The sequence below is a fragment of the Thunnus albacares genome, chromosome 20 (genome assembly GCF_914725855.1).
Source record: "Thunnus albacares chromosome 20, fThuAlb1.1, whole genome shotgun sequence".
NCBI lineage: Eukaryota > Metazoa > Chordata > Actinopteri > Scombriformes > Scombridae > Thunnus > Thunnus albacares.
Window position 1 is genome coordinate 21,721,515 of NC_058125.1, and position 5,671 is coordinate 21,727,185.

A 5,671-nucleotide genomic window follows, 5' to 3' on the forward strand; every position below is an offset into this window, starting at 1 on the left:
AATCTTATGAAAACATAACATGTTATATTTCAACTAATCCTGAAAATCTTCATTCTTATTCTCCAGGATAGTATACTCAGTTTACTGGTGAACAGAGAGAGAGCTGAGATAAGCCTTTAAAGTTTTAGTCATTGCAAACAAAAATGCTATCTTCCCACAGGCAGACAGGAAAAACAAAGAGGGTGAAAGAGAAATGAGCGAAAGGATAAAGGTGAAAAGCTGACTACATCCTATGTTTCTGTTGAATTTCCTCCCCAGACACATTCTCACACATTCTCTCACACACACACACACACACACACAGGACAACCTGTTCCAAAAGAACCATTAACCTTCTGCGTGAAAGCCTCCAATGACAAAACGAGACATCAATAAGCTGAAAAACGATACTTTGCAAGCGGAAATCACCTCGGCGCATGGAATAGCCCCCAGAATGGCTGTTTAGAGCACAATTGCCATAATACAGTAAAGGAGGGGATGTGCTTCTGTATTGTGTTGGCCAACAATAGCTGACTGTAAACTCACAGCCACACCACCCTATGGATTTAGCAGCTCTTCTTAGGGCAAACTATTGTCCTGATCCCGAAAACAGTGCTTTGTGGCTGAGGGCCAATGTGTGTCAGGTAACAGGTGGTTGAGATCAGTGGAGATACAGAGATATGAGAAACAGACAGAGAGTGATAAAGAGTAAAAGACACAGAGAAAGAGAGTGAGGAAGAGACAGAGTGCGTGGAGCTTTTTCTTTTTTTCTTTATTTATTTTGATTGCTCTTCAACTTGGGCGGAGCAGGGTTTAATCTGTTTTACTGGTTAACAAAAGGGCTGTCACAGTGGTATGATACCTCCATACACTGAGCTCTAATCGAGCATCAGCCCTTGAAACAATCCCACAACACCCAGAAATAACACAACACACAACTCAGCAGACAACCACAACCAGCTCTCCCCGACTCTCCAGTTTTCCTGAGTAACCTTTAACCTTACTACAGCTTTACGTCTCACTTCACAAAAAGCTGAATATGCACTACTCCTCTAAATTAAAGCTGCACTATCTTTTTTTTTTTAAATGACCAATACATCAAATGATTATGTGCAATGTGAAAGGTCACTCTTTGTGACATACCCATGGAGAATTATCTCCAAACTCTGTATAGTCCCACTCAGCTTTTGAGCCTCCTTTAGCTCATTGTTTTGGTTTATGAACCACAAAACCCTCTCTGCACTCTCATTAATGTCTTTTCCAACATCTATCTTGCCGAATTAAAATTTCCTCAACTAACCGAGTCTTTGACAATTGAAATTACACACTAAAGTTGCATGATATGGGCATGGATTTTATGATACTTAAGTAATTTCACACTAACTTATGTTAATGTCACTTTGAGTACATCAACTCTGGTTTGAACAGACTTTATTTTCATTGTCAGTCAGAAAGGTAGCAAGCCACTCCGCCAAGCAATGGGACTTTACAAAAGAGCTTTTACAGACCTGTGTTTTTTAGTCTGGTTGAATTAGACACTTTTTCCTTTTCCCCCTTGGTGCAATTTGTTTGGCAGGTCTGAACACAGTAATCATACTCAGTTGCTAACCAAAACGACCATACCAAGACCTTTTGAGGAGGTGGTCTCAGTCCGGTTCCAAATGAACTCTGGAGCGGTTTGTATGTGGTGGGAACGTGATTCAACCTTGATCCAACTCTATTACTAAACAGCAGATATAGGACCTTCTTATGGACCTTCTTCCTGTGTTTATGATTTTGCTCCCACCGATGCATCTGACCATTGAGCAGAGTGAACGTTCTCACATGGCTTTTAGTGATGCATTTTCTTTCGCTTGGATTTCTCCTTGTGTAAAATGCTTAGCTACTCATCCTCTGATTTGGACCGTAGCAAAAAAAAAAAGGTAAAGTATCACTTAGACAGTAAATGCTTATGACAACAAAGTATAATATTTTAACAAAAAACATATTACATATTTCAGCATTATGAATGAACTGAAACTTCAGATGTCTACAGACAAGCAGTATGAAGCCAACATCAATTTCTAAGGATCTTTCACCAAGAGCTGGGTCTGGTTCAGTGTGGTCAGGTCTGGCTTGGACTGGACTGTATAGAAGAAGGTGCAGGTAACATGGATAATGGTCCTGTCTGCAGGACTATGATGTGCAAAACATTCATGGATCTGCCCATTCAAATAACACCATATCATTCAGCCCCGAGTGGTTGATCAGCTTCCAGAAGGGTATGTCCAGCGGGATGCCCTGGAGGAAATGAGGTCATTGGAACAGACTGTGTGGAGTAAATGAAGTAAACCATGCCGATCCAACTGTTTCGCCCCTGCATTTGACCTGTTATTCCTTTCAACTGGAAAACTCGAATTTAACTGTTAAAGATGACTTCATAGATATACCTCCTGGTTGTCTTTGAACACCCACGCCACCGAGGACGCTCCCCGCCAGCGGTTTCATACTCAAACAAAGCTCCTACACATATGTCCATTTTAAGACGCTCAAAGGTCTGCTGAGCACGCTCCCATCATCCTCAGGCTGTCCAGCTTCCAGACAACAAGAACAGGGAGGAGAGACGGCTGGGAGAAGAGAAGAACAAGTGAGGTTTATAAGCTCTTTGTTTTTTATTACTCAGTGTATAGTAAAAACATAGGGGAAGATGATTGAGAGAGGGGAAAAATAAGAAAGAAAGGTCATGAGCAACCTTTTAAATCACACAAAAACAGTTTGCACCTTGGCCTGTTGATCCTCTTGCACACCCCAAATAGAGGGAATTTGGAGGAAGGGTAAAAAGAGCTCATGTCTCCGTGCCAAGCATTACGTCTTGCCTTAGTCACCAACCCCTGAGCCCTCAGTCTCAGTCTCAGGCTACATTTGGCCACATGGCTTTGAGGAGGACAGCCACTTAAACAGATGATTTTTGTTTTCAACACAACCACAGAAACTGGAGGGGAAAAAAAAACTTTCGAATGGCACGAGGATGTCAGATTTCAGATCAAAACCTGCTGAACGAATACACATACACAAGGATTTCCTGTTTCACCATTTATTTGTGTGTTTCTTTTCCAAGTCAGTATCAACAGTATTCCTTCACTATCATTGGGCTTTGATGTTTCTGCCAGTTTTTCCAATATGCATTATGATTTGGCAAGGACTAAGGCTGAATTACAGTGGCAATGAAAACATTTTGGAGACAGAAATGTTTTTTCTTTAAGCTGGTGGTTTGTGATGTCGCACTGAAAGGAAAATGTTGTACACAAATTCAGTCATTTAAAGGCAAGGGTCACTTGTCTTTTGCTCTTTATGGGCATGCCGAAGAAGCCTTTTAAAATAAATAAAATCAAATACAAAATAGACAACATTTTTGATTTCTACTGATATTGTGCACCTTTTTTGACTTTTATTTCATATGATTTCTTTCTTAAAAATGACCTTTTATGCTTTACCTTATTTTCAGTCTATACTGTATATTAAGTTACAATGTTGGATGTCCATATTAAATGTGGCCAAAGTATCAAATAATGAGGTAAACATATGTAGAAGTAATGTGAGCAAAAAGCACTGGCTGCAGACTGCTCTGAACGCTTGGTTTCCAACTTTTTTTTCTACTTTCAGCCCATGCCGATGTCAGCTCCATGCACAGCGTACAACCTCACTGCTCCGGTCTGCTAACATTACAGCATTTTTCTGTTGTTTTGGGGGTAGTCATGCTGAGCGATGACTCGAGTTGAGCTGGCACGCCGTGAGTGTTTTTCTGCTTGTGCTATTCCTCCCTGCATTATTTCTAACTGATCCGCTGACCAAAGAGGTCCGAATGTCTCCATATGTTTTGTGTAGACTGGTTTTTAACTTTAACTAACTTAACCAATCAGAACAGAGAGTGGGCTCATTAGGAGGGGGACCTTAAAGAGACAGGAGCTAAGACTGCCTGTTAAGAGACAGAAGCTGAACTGAGGGGTGGCACAAAGGGCCAGTATAAGATAAATAAGGAGTTTTTGAACTGTGAATCAGGCAAAGCTAGTGGAGTCCCAGAATAAAAATATAGAGCTGGAAATAAAGTAATAGGGGTAATAATAGATCCCCTCAAATCTAGTTTAGGCAGTATTACAATCGGCTATCATTGATAATTCCTATTGTTACTGACAGTATAAGTTCAACTGATACAGAACAACATGGGCATCCCATTTGAGTCCTCTTTCTTACCACTTAATGAATGCCACTCCAATAACAACTTAAGTTATTTAGAAAAAAATATTTTAGTCCTTTGGGTTACAATATTTAAATTTCTTCATTTACTTACTTTCACTCTATGCCATTTAGGAGTATGCTCCCCTTTGGTTTCCTAACTAGTCAATTTAAGTGTATCCCTTATCATTGCTATGCAGACGATACACAGCTATACTTTTCTTTCAATTCAGATGACCTAAGAAAACTCTCCACCTTGCAAGACTGCCTAACAGCTATCAAGGACTGGATGTCAGATAACTTCCTCCAACTTAACCCTAACAAAACAAAAGTCCTTATTATAGGCCCGGGGAGCATTTCTGAGAAAATTCAGCAGTGTATTGATCCTTTAGCAGTAAATGTTAAGCGAGCCTCAAAAAACTTTGACCAACACATGAACTTTGAGTGTCACATAAAGGAAGTGGTCCAATCCTGTTTCTTCCATCTAAGAAGCATTGCAAAAACCAAAGCTATATCATCCTTTTAAGATCTGGAAAAAATAATTCATGTTTTTGTCTCTCACTGTTCACAACCCTGAGTTGCTCTTCTGTATCTTGGCTCCAGTTGGTCCAAAATGCGGCTGCCAGACAGCTAACTGATACACGACATGGGTCACACATCATACCAGTGTTGGTGGCCAACTTACATTGGTTACTAATAGAATGTAGAATTGATCTTAAAATTCTAATAAAATAAAGCACTACACAGGCTGGCCCCACTTTAGTTTTTCTTAATTATTGTGTCCCCTGGCCATGGTGAGATCACTGAGGTCTACTGACCAATGCCTTCTGGCTGTCCCAAAAACCAGGCTTAAGACCAAGGGTGACCATGCCTTTGCGGTTGTGGCCCCCACCCTCTGGAACCGTCATCCCCTAGTTATAAAAATGTCTGTTGCTAGTTTTAAGAAGCTGTTAAAAACTCATCTGTTTCATAGGCACTTTGTCTCGTAATGTGTGATTGCCCTCTGTGTTGCTTTTATTGTTTTTATTGTTGTATCTGACTTCTGTCTCTGCCCTCTGTGTAGTTTTATGGTTTTATTTTTTATGTTGATATTTCCTGTTTTTAACTTTTTATTTTATTTTATTTTTGTCTCAATTGTTGCATTGCATTGCATTGTACAGCACCTTGTAACTCTGGTTTTGAAAAAAGTGCTTTATAAATAAAGTTTACTTACTTTTAAGCTGGGCAGGTAATGTGCAGTAGAACAAGCAGCCCATGGTTTGATGAGCTGGTAAGAACCATTAAAATTGTATCACATAAAGTGGCTAAAAAGTGTAAAAAGCTGCAGAGTTTGTTGTTCATTCTCAGTGGAACTGGTAGTAATAGCAACTTATTCACATTACAGGGTCTGGTTTGATGTAAAAATAGGAGTATTAAAGAGTACCCAGTATTTGACTACAGGGCAGAGCTCAAAGCAACATGGCCTTCATATAAAATTGGC

General features: G+C 39.9%; 1 long non-coding RNA gene across 1 annotated transcript; it reads right to left on the reverse strand.

The window, feature by feature from the left end:
• Positions 1–1,393: 1,393 nt before the first annotated feature.
• Positions 1,394–3,448, reverse strand: LOC122970692. Its single transcript, XR_006399299.1, has 2 exons — positions 2,740–3,448; positions 1,394–2,585 (listed from the first exon to the last, which is right to left on the reverse strand). It is a non-coding gene; the product is annotated as an uncharacterized LOC122970692 (long non-coding RNA).
• Positions 3,449–5,671: the final 2,223 nt, after the last annotated feature.